Source organism: Taeniopygia guttata, chromosome 6 (genome assembly GCF_048771995.1).
Source record: "Taeniopygia guttata chromosome 6, bTaeGut7.mat, whole genome shotgun sequence".
Taxonomy (NCBI): domain Eukaryota; kingdom Metazoa; phylum Chordata; class Aves; order Passeriformes; family Estrildidae; genus Taeniopygia; species Taeniopygia guttata.
In genome coordinates this window covers 11,358,536-11,375,425 of record NC_133031.1, presented here as the reverse complement: position 1 = coordinate 11,375,425, position 16,890 = coordinate 11,358,536, and the positions used below count along the sequence as shown (strand labels likewise).

Below are 16,890 nucleotides of genomic sequence, written 5' to 3'. Positions count from 1 at the left end.
ACAAAAATATAAATGCAAAAGACTCTTACCTATGGAATCTACATATTATGAAACAAGATCTGTCTTCTTTCAGTCATTTCTTTTTCTTAAGGATTCTGTTAGGCAATATTGATGAAATCAGATGTAACATTTCAAAGTTGGAGATTTCATATTTCTGCCCTAGCTGTTCTGATACAACTTAGATACATGTGACAAATGACAGCACTGAGTAGTTCCATTCTCTCTACTCTGCGCTGGCGATACCCCACCTCCAGTGCTGTGTCCAGTTCTGGGCTTGTCAGCACAAGAGCTGTGGAACTGCTGGAGAGAGCACAACAAAGGGCCACAAAGGTTATTTAGGGACAGGCTGGGACATCTGGGATCCTACAGCCTGGAGAAGAGGCAAATCTCAGTGTATATAAATACCTGAAGGCAAGGTGCAAGGAGGAGTGAGAGGTTTTCAGGGGTGCCCAGTGACAGGAGCAGAGGCCACGGGTGCAGATTGAAAGAGGAGATTTTTGTCTGAGCATCAGGAAAAGCTTTGCTGTGAGGGTGACTGAGCGCTGCCCCAGGCTGTCCAGAGAGGATGTGGAGGTTTCATGCTTGGCAATATTCAGAAGCATTCTGGACGTGGTCCTACACAGCCAGCTTTAGTTGGCCCTGTTGAGTGGAGTGCTGGAGCAGATAATCTCCAGAGGTCCCTGGCAGCCTCAGCCAGCCTGTGATTTATATTGTTTGCATAAGCCTCTCTAGAAAGCTCTAACAGATGACATTCAGTAAATAAAAAACAGATACAGCAGTGGGTTTCCTGCACAAGCTTCAAGACTACAATTAGTTCTTACACAGCTTTTGATTTTCATACACGTGGTGTAATTATTCCTAATTTTTTATCTCTACAGTTGGATAAAAGATACAGGAAATGCACAAAATACTGTGATTCTCAAGGCCAATAAGTATAAGCCAACCAACCAAATAAAAATACTTGTACTATCTGTCACAAAAGGCAGAATAATACAGAAGAAATTTATGTAAATGAAATTTCAGGATAGGCGTAAGAATTATTCAGACACCAAAGGACTTGATAATAGACCAACATAAACAGAAGCATCTGTCTTTCTGAAGTGCTGGCTGATTAAGAAAATTACTGCATGTATTTAACTAAGCTTTTCTACTAACCTTAGTTTAGTGGTGAGGATTAGAAGCTTTGCATTTTTTTTAATTCAGAATTTTTAATTTCATCTTTGTGGAAAGGTACCTGAACCACCTTTTCATTTACATGTCGGGCTTGAATATTATTTATAGATCTGGAAGCCGAAATGTATCAGTAGCTGTAGCTAATGTGGAGGAGGGATAGAACAAAAACTGTAGGAGGTCTTCTTTGCCTCCTGCTGATCCACCTGCATAGAAAAGATTCTCTAAGCACCTAAATCACTGGGGTTTAGTGTCAATTGGCATTACTGAAGCAGCTATTGCATTGTGCAGAGGGGAGTTTTTTTTCAGAAGACAAACTCCTTTTCTGCAGCTCCCACTGTTTTCTAGAGGAAATACAGGTGTTTGTAAACTCCTCTGAATGAAGTTACTGGATCCTTGCAAGCTTTACACAAACACAAAAAGGCATAATCTTGTCAACATTTGTAGAAGGAAGTGTGTGCTGGTTTGGCTAGGATAGAGTTAATTTCTTCACAGTATCTGGTATGGAGCTCAGTTTGGGATTTGGTGTTGATAATACAGAGATGTTTTTGCTGTTGCTGAGCAGAGCTTACACAGAGCCTTTTCAGCTCCTCATCCCCCAGTGGGGAGGCTGGGGGTGCACAGGGAATTAGGAGGGACACAGCCAAGACAGCTGACCCCAGCTGACCTAAGGGATATCCCACAGCGTGTGGTGTCAGGCTGAGCACATACACCTGGGGAAGAGGAAGAGAGGAAGAGGGCTGATGTCCAGTGTGGTGCTCTTTATCTTCCCAAGCACCCACATGATGGAGCCCTGCTCTCCCAGGGATGGCTGAACACCTGCCTGCCCATGGGAAGTGGTGAATGAATTCCTTATTTTGCTTTGTTTGGGTGCACAGCTTTTGCTTTCACTATTAAACTGTCTTTATCTCCACCCACAGGTTTTCTCTGCTACTCTTCTGATTCCTCCCCCATCCCTGCAGGAGGAATGCATGAGCAGCTCTGTGGGGTTTAGGGTTTAAACCAGTAAATCAGTAAAAGTTGTGGGGAGTAGACTGCTGTAATATTACATGCACTTTAAAAACTCCTTTCATGACTGAACTGAGCAAAGTGCTATGAGGGTATAAGAAATAGTCCTATCCAAAATCCACTTGCTGAGTCTGTGTTGTAATATGTGCCTACAAAGAAGTTATGCAGCATGTGCTACATTATCTTTGAGAAACCCACACTTTGCCAGGGCAGCACTGAGCATTTACTCCTTGGGAAATACATAGTTTGCTGCATGTGTGCTGCAGCCTGGCACACCAGTGGGAATACCAAGGGAGCCCAGCAGGCTGCTGCCATAAAGCAAACTGAAGGAATGTCACATTTCTCTTTTGTTGTTGCTGTAGTCTAACAATGAACAGAAAAGAGCCAGTTCAGTGAATTCCAAATTTTAGCAAGTTATTCCCTTGCCATGGAGTTTTCTGATGGTGGATAGAAGCAGGAAAACAAACATGCAGAGAAATGGCTATTAATTATTTCAAAAAACTGTGGAAGTTTCATAAACTTTTCTGTCCTTAGAGACTTAATTGAGCAAACTCACTTGAGAAATTCCTTCACAGCAGTTTAAAAAAGTTTACAAACTATGGCTTTTCCCTACTCAACCTTCTCTTGAAAAGAAGAGATCCATTAGAGCAAATCAATCTGTAAATTTCAGTGTCTTCAGTGCTTAATGTTTTTCTCTTCTAACAAGGTTGTATTTACAAGCAAAGCAATCGAACTACAATGTTAAGCCCAGGTGGAGATCCTTACCAGGACAGTTTTCAGGAGAAAGAATTACTTGCATTTCTGGAAGGTGGCTTGAAGCCTTAGAATCTTTTCCTGTTTGTTGTTCTCCTCTATAATGACTGCTATTTTGCTTTGGCAACAGAATTTTCAATTTAACAGGCACACAGACGTGATTTGGAAGCTCCAACTCAGTGTTATCACCTCCTTAGCTGTTTAATGAACCAGCACTTCCCTCCTCTAATGGATTACTCTAGAACAGAATGAAACTCATCCACAAAGAGCAGCAGAGACAGCAATTACTGAAAATTTCATCAAAGAAAGTTTTCAAAGCTCTTTTTGTCCATTTATCGAGTGGTCTGTAAAGTGGAGACACGTTTAATTTTATAGCTTTCTTTAAAAGGCTTTGCTTCATGTATCTACCTTCATATGTATGAGATGTGTGGAAGAGCACTGTGCTCATTTCAGGGCAAGGTTTACTCTCTAGCCCTGTGTTAAGAGGGGAAAAATAGTCAGCCTTACCATTTACAAAGGAGCAGCAGGATGGAAAATTTCTTTATTTCAACTAACTTGCCTCTTCCTTTAAGAGACCGGGAAATTATTGAAACCTTGAATTATCTACTCTTTCTTTTTTTTTTTTTTTTTGGGACAACCCAGAAAAGAAGGAATTACTTTTTGCCTAGCTTTATTAGTTCCTTTATTAGAACCAGAGTTCCTGGGCTCTGAATCAGCAAAACAGCCAGGGACTGATTTTCCAGCCTATGCAATGTATTTTTCATATTTCCTCATGGTTCCTTGAGGCCAGAATGCATTCCTTCCTGAAATTTCTATAGCCTACAATTCCATTTTTCATCTGGGCAAACAGCGATTTGGATTGTAGGTGAATAGCTGTTGTTAATAACTCTTCAAAGTGAGAAAGTCAGTGAAGTACATGAGTGGAAATAATGTTCCAGTGATGGCTTATATAAGAAAAGAAACAGATCAAATTCTGTCAGGAGCAATTAGTTTGAACACATCAATGAATATTGCAGTGCGTTTTTAAAGGCAACACTCAAAGTGAAAAACACATCAGTGGAAAGGGATCTTTTCTACATTTTCCCAATTCCTTTTGCCAATACTGTGTGTGTGAATGTGCTCTGCCTTTGTATATACCTGTACATGTTTGAATATTAGCATATTTTTATATGTATATCTACATCCACACTATTCTCTTTCAGGTTATGAAAGTGTTTGCTGTGAAAAACCAAACAACCCAGGAACTGACTTTATAGGAAAAACATATTCTATTAAAAGGTCATAATTTATAGGGAGATGCCAATACTTATACAGTTGTAGTGATATTTTCAGGTGGAATGTGCAGTTGCATCACATTTGTGATGCCAATAAATAAATGCAAATAAAACTTATTGCGAACTTTACACTATTAGCTCGGATTGTTAATGTGCAGGCTTCATAAAGGATTAGCTTCTTTTTTACTAAGCAAAAATTACAAGTTTTCATCAAACCATTTTCATGTGGCAAAATTAACTTGTGAGTTTAAAGATGGATCTTACCCGAGTGTGAGCATAAATATTGTCATAGCAACTTTTGTACTCCATTGCTTTCTGTTGCAATAATCATTTAATCATGAATTGAAATTAATTTTAAGTAGTTTTGTTTAAAGTAGCACTCGCAGCTCTCAAACCAACCAAAAGGTTTTCTAATAGCTTGAGGTCTGGTTGTGTTTTTCATTCTGTCTGTCCAGAACTCTGAAAGCATAGTAATACCTTCTGCCCAAACAATGTATGACAATGAGTGGTGTCTTACTCCCTAAAATAAAAATGTAGAATAGAACACAGAATCTTAGTTAACAGTTAAGAAATTAAGAAGCAAAATTAAAAAAAAAAACCAAACAGATTTGTAATATATCAAGAAAAAGGTTATGTCACGAAGCTAATTACCTTATTTTATATGAAAATTGGTTCTTGTTCTGCACCATGTTCTACATGTGGTAAAACCCTTTTTTAATTGTAAATTAACAATTGGGTGGGCAATGAGTCAAGAACTCTTGTTTTCTATTACTGAATGCCTTGGTAATTGATCAAGATGCCATTGTTTGAGACACTTTGTGTTTGATCTCATTTGTGTTCTCTGGCTTAATTTGAGTTCAGAGCTTGGCATAATAGTTACAGTATGAGAACATAATTTTACTGTTTCCACTGTGTTGTAATGCAGAGTTGGCTGTGCAGGCATTACAGCATACAGCCATGTGGGACTAGAATCAAGTAAACTAAGTTTAGTTTACTATGTGCACGAATGCATGTGTATATGTAAATTTTCATATTTACATAATATATAAAGTATGTCTAAATATGTGTATTTTCATTATTTAAATATATAATTTCAAAATTGTTATCATCCCAAGTCTTTTATGTCTTTCCCATCTTGATTTTATGTTCTTGAATTAGGCCTCTTGTCTTTAGCTGGTTTGTTGTGTCTTCTCTTTTAAAAAGTGGTGTTTTTGAGGATCAAAAGGTATTGCTTCCCTTCTATAGCTCTACCTAGGTGAATTTCTTAGATATCACTGCTCAAAGGAGTTATATTGTGAGCACTGTACAGTGTGTGCAATTGTGAAGATTGCTTAGACAGCAAAGCTATGGAGTGTATTCTCTTTCACTGTCTAATGAATTCCTCATGACTACCCATAGTCATTCAAAGAGATAATTTCCTTACTAAGATAATCTTCTTTTATGTACCCACATTTTGGTTACAGGAGCCATTATTGTGCTTTTCGTGTCTCAACCTGCTTCTACCTTTTTGAAAGGCTCTTTGATTTTGCTGCTCCCTTTTCTTAATTTTTTGTGACATTCTGTACCTGAGCACTTTTGGCAATTCTTGAGCAAGCCTCCCCTGTCTGCAGAGAGTCTATTTTGGCTCATCTTACTTCCACAGTGCAGCTGGGCATGCTAGATTGAATTTTTCTGCTTCATACGTGCCAGCTGCCAGACCTTAATCTCTTTCTAAAACCAAGAATTATCAAACTCCTCAACTCTTTTCTCTCATTACAGTAGCTTGAGGCCCATATGGCAGATTTACATAGGAAGACAAAACAAAGCAATTCTGCAATTATCCTCAAAGCAAAGGCTTCTGTGTTGAATCAGTCCCATTGCACAGATTTGAGTGGAGCGGTCTCATGTGCCTTTCTGACAAAGCAATAGATTAAACTGGGCACCAAGAGCACTGAATTTTAATCTGCATTTCAGCACTGGCTGCCTGTGTGTCCTATGGCTAGCAATTCACCATTTGCATTTTAGACTGTAAGGCCTCCAGAATGAGGACTCTCTCCCTAAATTTGCACAGTGCTGCTACAGGAGGCTGCAAACCTTCAGCATTTCTGCATTAGAAGTTTCATTCAGTCACTGACATTTTATTTGTGATCTGAAACACTCTTAGCTGCTTCCACGTTTTAGAGGACCTTGCAAACATTTATAGTTCAGCTCTTGAGTTTTCATTTACCCTGTTTTACACTGAAAGGATTAGGGATGAGAAAGCCTTCAAGATGAAGTTATATAATGGCTATACTCTGTCCCCTAGAAGGACATTGTACCCTTGATTTGAGGTGAGGCTGCTGCAAACCAAGAAGTTGTTCTGCTTCTGAGAGATGCGAGTTGACAGATAACACTTTAAATGCATATGTTGTTATTACGCTAGGCTGAGTCAAGGTAGCAAAGGTGGCAGGAGTATGGAATCACTGAATTCCAATCTGGATTGCTGGGGAAACACGTTAATTGTAAAACTGCATTGCATTGTTACTTCCTCAACAGCACACAAATTACAGATTTAGCTTTGAGGATGGTTTCTGCAGCAGCAGGAAATCAAAAATATGAAGGTGTGACTGCTTCAGCACGGTCAATACCACTCTAATGGCAAAAGTGCATTCCTCACCAGCAGTCTCCCTGAAGCACCTTGGAAAAATTGTATTAGTACTTTGACCTGATTCATTAATATAATGGGTAAGACTTTCCCCTGGGTCCTCCTCAGTATTACTGAAAATCTGAACTAGATATGACTAATAGATAGAACTGATGGAAAATCCAGCAGAAAAGGGTTGTCTTAGTGAAAAACATATTTTCCCATGTGTACCAAGCATTTGTAGCGGGGAGATGAGAAGGAAAGAAAAAGTGAACTGAAAGTGAAATATTTGTACAACACACCACTTTTCTTCAAATGTTTTGTTTTCCCTCTTACTTTATTATGGCACACCTTTGTTCTCTTGATTACTGAATTATATCCAAATATTTTTCTTTCAGAATCAGGAATGTAGGCCATTAAATACGATTGTTTCCTAGCCTTCTGATTGTACACTTTTTTGTTAAAGCAGCCCCTATTATCAAGGTATTGATCCTAGTGAAATCATAGGTGTGGGAGGGAGAAGTCAATAGGGATTGTTGCTGTCCTCTTTTTGTTGTTTCTGCTTTGCAATTCCTCCTTGGAAGTCACTTAGCAGTCCCATCCCAAGAACTCAGCTGCTAATATACCATAGAGAAGAGGAAATAGTGGAACTAAATGATCAAATAATGCTTGGTGTTGAAATTGTGAAGCTATTTATATGGTGGTTTTCTTCTTGGCCAGCTGCCATTGTTTCAGCAGTCAGTTGCATCCCCAGAATTGCACTGTTTTTCCCCACAATTCCATGTGTTATGCTGAGGTAGGGTGACTTTCCAACAGGTGTTTTCACTTAGAGTTAATTAGTGATGTAGCTACAGTTGTGAGGAACAGACCATTAACTGCATTGGGCTCAAGGACAAAGTGGGGGAAATACAGTATAAGTGATACTTGTTGAAAAATGTAATTAAAAGACAGATTTTTCAGAATATGGTGATAAATCCTCTTAGCCAACAGCTGTCATCTCTTTATCCAAATAAGACGACAAAAGTAAATAACAATGTCTGTTTCATGTGCACAATCAGGGTCAAAGGCAATTCTGTCAGCATGAGATCTACTGAGATGGACAACAGGCCCTCTATGATTGTGCAACTCCAGTTACTTCAATTGGAAACTTAAAATGTTTGGATTTCTTTACTACAGAAACAGGTAAATTATTTATTATATTTATTTATAGAAGAAATAAAATTGTCATAATTAATTACAATGTTTTTTAAAAGTGTCATTTTCTCTTTTTGGCTAGAATCTGGTCACACTCCCTTTTTTTTTCCCCTCTGGTTCTATTTTTCCTATTTTCCAGTAAAATGGGATATGCCTTTCTAAAGTTTCAGCACTCCTAACACTTTTAAGAAATTACAGATTATCATGACATTCTGTACAAAAACATTCATACTTGCAGAGCCATAACCATAATTTTGGTGCTTTTGTGATTCTTTTTGTATGTGCACTTATAATGTAGGGAAAAACTACAAACCTTTTTATTAGTTCTGTTGCATTGCTTTACCTCAGTCCCAATTAACCTTCAGTTTATGTGGAGCAGCAGGCACTGTGTCCTTGTTTGCAAGTTCTACTACAAGTTTTATGTGAGCTGTACCATGACCTTAGTACCTAATAAAAATATATATTTAAAAATAGACAGAAAAGTCAGAAAGGAGAAGGAACTTCGAAGTGGCAACAGTACTTGACATCACATGTCCTTATCTCCCCTAGTTCTCCTTGTTCCCTACCTATCTAGGTGATAAATAATCTCTGTGTTGCTTGTCTCCTCGGTGAAAAGGCTCATTTGTATCTGCAGCTAAGGAATGGTTTCATTTTTTGTATGATCCCGTGTCAGGAGTCCCTGAGATGTCTCCATATCCTTATATTTAAATTATTTTGCAAAGCATTGGGTATAGTCATCTTGTTTAGGACCTCAGGAGGAAAGGGAGCTCTTTTGACATGTGGGAAGCAGCAGTCAGTGTTGCAAACTGTCCCCACTACCTGGATGCTGTGGAGAAAGGAAAAAAAGTAGGTTAAAATGGCTGGGCTGCTGCCTCTCTCCTTCCAGTGGCCTTGGAAACACCTGATGGATGCAGCCCTACAGGGAAAATATGGGACACATTCCCTGTTTTTTAAGCATATGTAAAATAGCTTTTTACTAGGAACTTCTACTGGGAATAGCTTCTTTGGGGAATTTGAATGGCAAAGAGGAAACGCGTAGCAAGTTTTACACATCTGGAAAATTCAAGAATAGGGCAGGTATTCTTTCAATTAGGACTTTGCAACTAATAATGTGTTCTGTCAAAATTGCTTGTGGAGCATGTATTGTGGAATTTCACCTCGAAAGCAGCAAACATTCTTGAATAAAAATTGAGGGAATCTGAGGGATCTGATCCTGCACTGGTCCAGGAGCAGATGGCCAGGAGATAAATGCTGCCTCTATAGGGTTTGCTGTTCTGGGTGGCCAGTGCTTATTGCTGGGATTGTGCCTAACTCTCAGCCACTTGTCTGGCTGAGTTATGCCAATAAGAAGCAGGAAGATGCCTCCTTAATTTAAGGGCATTGAAACAGTCTATAATAAATAAAATTGGCCTAAAAATATTACTGCAGCAGCCTAGACAAGGTCCAGTATGGTGCCTAAAATTCTGTCTTCTGTAGCTTGTAAATCCTCTCAGTTATGCTATTTAATCCATTTTGGAAACTGGACTTTGGATACTTTAGCTCACTTTATGACTAATTGCCAGTGTCCATCCAGGGTGATAAACCAGTCTGCTCCTTCACCACTCAAAAACTTGCTGACAGCAAAATGGCATCAGATGCCAAGCAGGAGCTGATATCACTCAAATAAGCTAAGGGAGGGATTCATGATTCACATCCAAGGTCTTATTGTATCTTGCTTTCATCTCTAACAAGCTACCGAGCCCAAATACCAAGCACAGCAGAACAGCATGAAACTCTCCTCATTTGTTTGGTGGGCAAAAGCCCTGCTCCTCTCCCAGAGGCACCCATGGCAACATGGAGCTGCCCAGTTGATGGCAGATGCAGCTCCTCTGCAGACATCCCTGTTTGTCAGGAAAGAAACATCACCTTAGCATGAATTACTGTACTTGAAATCTAATTCCAGCCTAAAGTGCTTTATATTGAATTGTGTGGCAGCAGGCTCATGGAGATATCTTGATATAAGCAAAAACCTGAACAGAAAAAATTAGACATAAACACCTCAACAACAACAAATCCACCCCAAAACCCCCTAAAAAACCCCAAGATATTCATACAAAAATTCCCTCCTATCTAGTCTTCAGTAATGAAGATGTGTTTAATTTTTATATTCTGCAGACTAGTTATATGTATTAAAATTTGTATTTAGATCAAAGACTTTTGTTTAATTTGTTTTACATTAAAGGAAGATAAAGTATCTTAACTACAGCTGTTCAGGTAACTGAATATGGGAGCAGATACCCAGATCTAAATTGATACATTGTAGGACAGCCAATATGCTAAAAGGTATATAAATAAATGAAACATAATACAGAAAAAGAAATACATGGAAATATCTAAAATTGCATATGTATTTTTCATATTTCAGGGTATTTTTTTCCCTGTCTAGGTTGACAGTGATTCATGTTCTTGAATCTGGATTTATTTTTATTCTTATTCATATAGACTGTAACTACTGTTTTACCTAAACAGAATTTTTTTCTTTCTTTTTCTGCATTGCAAGTATACATGGAACTATAAATGCTATGTGCATATGTTTATTGGATTCTCATCCAATTTGGAGTGGAAGATACCTTGGTTTTCTTATAAACTCAGTTTCTATTAAGAATTAAATCAGTATCATACATGGTGTACAAATTCAGTTTGGTTAGTAGCTGTTTGTCCACAAGAGTTTTGTTTTGCCCCCATCATTTTCCTTCCAACTGACAAATCTCCATTCACACATCATGCCTCAGTTTTCTGAATAGCTTTGCTTTATTATCTTCTGAGAAGACAGTTTATTCTCCTTTGGCTTGTTTTAGCTTGTCACAGTTTTTCTGGTGATCTTTTCTTGTCTTACAGCCTAATAGCATAGGGCTTTTCTGTTTCTGTTTTTCCATCTCATATCACAAGAGTGCCACCTTCTAAACCTCCTAGGAGGTGCCACCTTTCCTCCAGTGCCAGTATCAGTGCCCATCCAAGCTGGGAGAGCTCTCAGGACTCCAGGGCAGCAGGCAGGTGGGTACCAAGCCATGAAACTGGTAACCTTGCCTGTCTGGGACAGTGACAGCCTGTTCAAAGAAACTGCCAACAAATGTTCTGTCACAAAAGTAGCTTTCTAGACAGATCATATTAAGGTCTCATAAGGTTCATTAGTCTGTCCACTGACTCCTGATATAAAATTTATTCTGAGATGCAATTAAAGCCTTAATTTAAGGCTTTGGTCGATTTTAAGGCCTCAGTTGTTTCCCTCCTTCTCTCACAAGGGAGCGTACAACAGTCTCGTCAGAGGGCAGGCTGTGAGATTGCATTGCTGTGCTAATCTACTGTATGAGACTACAGCAGCTCAAGGCCACTGTGGTGATTCGAAACAGTTTTTATTTCCCTCACAGGATATATCTGTAAGCAAACATATTTTTGCTGTGCTGAAATTTACCACAGCAGATGTCAGGATGCAGTGCCAGGATTACCCCTTACATTGTGTGCGAGGTGGCACTGTGGGACCATCAGGGTTATACTTCTCCTCCTTGCACTCTGCTTTACAGCGGCATTTTGAGGTTTTCTACCTGACTTCCTTTTTGTTTCTCATCCTCTTTCACCATCATCTTTTTTCCAAGGACACTTGACCTTTTGCTTGGCTCAGCCAATCTGGTTTTACTATTAATTGCCCTGTATGGAAGTATCAAACTGAATCCTGCTCATTGTCTATTTCTAAAGAGAAAGGTGTGATGTTTCTGCAAATTCCCTCTATTTTTTATTTCTCCTCTGTGTCAAGTATGATTTATTGACTGGTCAAGATGCTATTTTAGGCATGCAGAATACACATAATAGATGTTTGTAGCAGAGGTTATTCTCACTGCTGTTGGGGTCATGGGTACAACAACAAGAAAAAGCAGAGCATGGTTATGACTCTGGGGCTTTTGTACATTTGGTTCAGTGTATGGGTTATAATGACCCAAAGAAGGTGAGCAAAGTTAAACCAAGGTCTCCCAGCCAGCAGAATATTGATGTGCAGTTAGAGGCTGTGCACCAACCAAATTGTTTCCCATGTCCTGTTAAATGTCACAATCATTAGAATGAGAATAGAGGATTAAGAGCTGTAATAATGAGGTTCTGCACGTCTGTCTGCACTCTGAATAGCTCAGTGTGTCTTATTTTCCCACCTGTAGTGCTCAAGTTCAGTGCACAGAACATATACTGTGAACTGAAGAAAAAAATACAGAGAAATAACATTGCCACAGATGTCTCATATAAAAATGTACTAATTAAAATGAGAAATGGCTGTAGATATAAGGTCAGCATTGTTTCCTTGGTCTCAAAAGCAAGGAGAATTGCTCAGGGCAGGTACCCTGAATTGGAACTGAATAGAAAGTACTGTGAACTGGAAAGATACCAGCACAATCTAGGGTGACAGAGAGGGTCATGAACACATGCCCTGTAAAGGGGATAGAGAATTCTTCTTTGGTCACTATTTTTTCTATCAATTTTTTTCCAGATATGTCATAAGCTGGCAGGGCAGGGACTGTATCTCTTATTGGGAGACAGGCTCATGAAAATCACATTGTCTCAAACTGAAAATAATTAGAAAATTTAATATAGCCTAAAAAACCCAAACCCACAAAGCAATATTTGAATTTTTTCTGGACTCTGGTGACATAAAAAAATTGGTATTTTGAATTTCATGGTTATGGAAATAATAATTGAATGTGGCTTTTTAAACCATTCTCATTTTTCTTTTTTGTCAGCTAGCAAGAAATAATCTAAATGACATTTAGATGTTGTAACACAAAAACTGTTTTTTTAAATCAATAGATTTGGTAGTGATATTCTTTTTTAAATTGACATAAATTTTTAGGTATTCATGACACTTTTCTTATGGGAGAAGACTTGCTACATATTAAACTTTTTTTTTTTTGGAGCAGTGGGTAAAATGGAATATAGGCTTGGCAAGCATTTCTTCAAGCTGGCATATGTTGAACAGAGGATGCCAAGGTACAAGTAGCAATATTAATTATTATTGCTTCCAGGACACTATTTGAAACATTTTTTGTCCATCCCTTTATGCTGACTTTTCCATAACTATTCCCTCACTCCTGTCACTGGAAGACATTTGAACCTTTTCTTGTTAAGCAAAGGATGCATAAAGAGAAAAGTAAAGCAAAATTGTGCCCAGAATTTTACATTTAGCATCAGCTTTTGACATCTTCTGGAGTGTATGGAGCCAATGAATCACAACATAGTCAGTCAAGCAGTCAAAACAGGACTTTGAACTTCTCCTGAGATGGAATCAATAGCAAAAGCTCACATTAAAGGTGTTGGAGAAATCTATTTCAAAACTAATTTTTTTTGGTCTCCTGAAACTCAGTGCTGAATTATATTTGTGTAACTATTGGAATTTAATTGTATTGGTTGTTTTCCATAACAGACAGGTTTGAACTTTTAATCATTCAATTATTGAGTTAAATAACATATTCCAGGATGAGGTTTTCAGTGATGACAAGACAATCATCAGTAAAGCAGATTCTACTCTGAGTTTTCTCCACCATAAAACCATGGTGGTTTAACAGCATAGGCCTTTGAAGAAGATACAAAATAATTGCCCATTACCACATCTGGTACTTGAAGGCAAACAGCTTTTCTGCCTTCTCTTTCCCTCAATGAAAAGAAAATCAAAACCAAAAAAACAACCCAAAGCAAACAAACCCCAAACAAGCAAACAGAAAATGCAACAAAACCCCCAAAGCCTACCCAATTTATTTGAAAAACAAGAAATTCAACAACTAGATTTTCAGAAATGCCGGATCTGCAAAGTAACCTCTTTTCATGGTCTCATTTTTATCACTTGCAGCAGATTTTAGCCATTTATTTTCCTGAAGATGATTCAGAAATATTCAACAATATTTCAGCAAGTCAAGTCTAAATACTTTTTTTAATGTGCTGTTAATTTTTCTTTTAATTGCTTTAAAGTGAATGCTTGGGTTCAGTGATCGTGCTATCAAAATAAATTCAAAAAGTAGTCCTTCTAAATGCTTTTCCAATTTATTTCTCTTCAGGCTTTTGGAGTGAGCCATTTTAAGATACTGGTTTGATCCTCTCTCTTATCTGCCATTTTCTCCAACAAAATCAAGACTAAGATTTTTCTGTTCTTTACTAAGGATTGTCATCTCCTGAAGAGTTTTGGTCACAGCTTTTTAGAGATTAAAGACTTCTCATGCAGTTTCTCAGTACTGAGTGAATCAATTTGCTGCTAGATTTTTTTTCTTTTCTTACTAAACTTTAATTGGTATCATATCCAAAGGTGGGCAGTGACTGTATTTCCTATAGTGCCACTTCCACCTTACTCCCAAGTTTGCATGTAGTTATGCCTTGAATAGATTTGATGTGTCTGTAAGTAACCGCTTTGTTTCATGCTATTCTGTGTGCCATAATGGAATTAGGCTCCTTCATTTGAGATAAAATGAAAATGAAATATCTTCCTCTATGCATTTTTTCAAACTTGAGTTGTCAAAACCTCTCTCCAGGCCTTTATTATGGCTTTGTGCATTTGAGAGGTGCTAAACCTGGATTTAACTGGATTCACTTAGGTGATGTGTTTAGACAAATGATGTGTCCTAATGTCATTTTAGATTAGCAGCTTGCTTGTGGGATGGGTTGTGGAGGAAGTACATGGTGGTGACAGCTGAGAAATGCCTCTGCCTGGGGGCACACTGCAGTCTTGCAGTTTCGTGACTTAATGACCAAGCCACAGCTCTTACTATGAAATCCACCTTGACTTCTCTAGAAATTAAATACTGGATTCTGATGTGGATTATTATGCTGGCTTCTGGAATTTACACTTGCAGGAGATTGCCTTAGCTGAGTTTGTTGTGTTTGGGGGGGTTTTGTGGGTTTGGGATTTTTCTTCTTTGCTTCCACATAACAATCTTTCTCTGCTTTCTGTGGACAGTCAGGAATGAGATGAAAGACTGTTGCAGTAGCTTGTGTTTTACAACTTGCCTTCCCCCGCATCTCTAATATTTTTTCTAAGATTTGACTCTTCTAGTTTCTGGTAAGTGAATACTGATCTCATAATAAATTTAGGAAGTGTTGAATCTTAGGAATTAGGTTTATGTGACTAAATCAGTATTTAGCACTCTCTCACATAGTTTCTGGTCAGCCATAATTTCTTATCTCTCTAAGCTTTTTCCCAGCTGATTCTGTAATTTAAAATAATAATCTTGTGGTAAGAGGCCCACAAGTGCCTAATTAGTCCATATGCAAGAAGAGCATTGATAATGAAATATGTCAACTTAAAGCAGAAGGTGTGACTTAAACATATTAAACCACCAGGAAGTCATTTAAGCTTTCTACTGCACATGAAAGGAATGCAAAGAAATCATTCCTTCAGACCATTCAAATCCTTTATGACTTTTATTTCTCTTGGTTCTTCTGTCAAATATATTCCTGCTGGCTACATCAGCAGTTCCTGATGGTCAGCAACATGTCAATTTGTCCTAGTTAGCAGTTTAAGGTTTCCTGATGATCTGTTTCTGTAAATTTATCCTCCTTATATAACAGAGGACAAATATCTGAATATGATGAAACATGGTATTGACCTGGAGATGTGATCACATGCAACTTTCTGGCCTTCTTTCTAGGAAAAAAGAAGCAAATACCTAATATATAATGAAGTTGCCTTGGTTCACTATAGCCCCAAAGTGAGATAATGTGATTCACTTAAGGTGGGGAAATACCAAAATAAATCACATAACAGAAGCATGCTATAATTGCTGCCCTGATGGGCACTGTGGGAATGAGTGTCAGCTGATTCTTTTGCTTTGGTCCTGCATCTCAGCGTGCAAATTTGATTTGTGCTCAATGAGATACTAACACACTGAAATTCATAGAATTGCAAATCTTCACTCTTAGGAAAGAAGCCCAGAAAGCTGCAATCCAAACTCCTGCTCAACATGTATCCAGTTTCTGGTGCTCAGGGCCTTTGCCTAGTGAAATTTTGACTATCTCCAGGGATTTTTGGATAGGTCATTCAGCATTGTTTAATTTTTGGGAGAGAAAAACTAGACCTGCAGTGTGAGAGTTCCATAATCATTCCCTATACCAAGTCTGCTCAAGAGTAAACCATAAGGAAAATAACTTTTCCTTAGAAATTAAGCTGGTGTTACTGCAGTGTTGTTATACTTCTGGGTATCCAGGATTCAGCAATGGAGAAGCTGTTATACCTGGAGCCCTTTTTGGGCTCAGAGAAACAAGTGAATGTTTGCAAAGGTGGTGTGAGAAGCAGCATCACCATGTCACCACCATGTCCAGTGACCAGAGCAGGACAGATCAGAGCCTGAGGCTTGGTGTTCCATGGGGCCACATCCACTTTGCAACCCTTGCAGGAAATTTGCCCTCCTGGCTGCCATGTCTGTGCCCAAATGTTTGCTATTCAGGCATTACCAAGTTTGCATCTCACCCTAGAGTCACACCATGGCTTGCACAGTTTAGCTGGCAAAAAGCAGTTCTATATCACAGCAAACTCAATCAATAATATAGCAAGTGGATGATTTAAACTGACATAATTTGTCCCTATTTACCTGATTTTGCTGGTGCATGATTCTTTTTTAAAGTTTATCTCAATATGCCTCTGATTTTCACCTCTTGAACCTGCATTGCTTTCTATTTGTGACATGAAAATTAGTTGCCATGGAAATGATTGCAGAAGATCTCTTAAACAGGAGTCTTAAAAAAAAGATTGCATATATAAGCAGATGGACTTAGCAGTGAGCAGGGAAGAAATATCACCTAAAATCTAAGGTATAAAGGGCAGAGTTGGTTGTTTGTTTGTTTGTTTTTAACTGTCCAGATTTTCATTTGTCTCACAGCATCATCTTA

The 16,890-nt window shown here is 38.3% G+C and overlaps 1 long non-coding RNA gene across 1 annotated transcript in view; it reads left to right on the top strand.

The window, feature by feature from the left end:
• Positions 1 to 2,383: 2,383 nt before the first annotated feature.
• LOC140684431 (uncharacterized) overlaps positions 2,384 to 16,890 on the top strand; it is an 85,994-nt gene continuing 71,487 nt past the window's right edge. Inside the window, exon 1 of the long non-coding RNA XR_012056684.1 lies at positions 2,384 to 7,989. This is a non-coding gene — a long non-coding RNA (uncharacterized lncRNA). The remainder of the gene's footprint in view (positions 7,990 to 16,890) is intronic.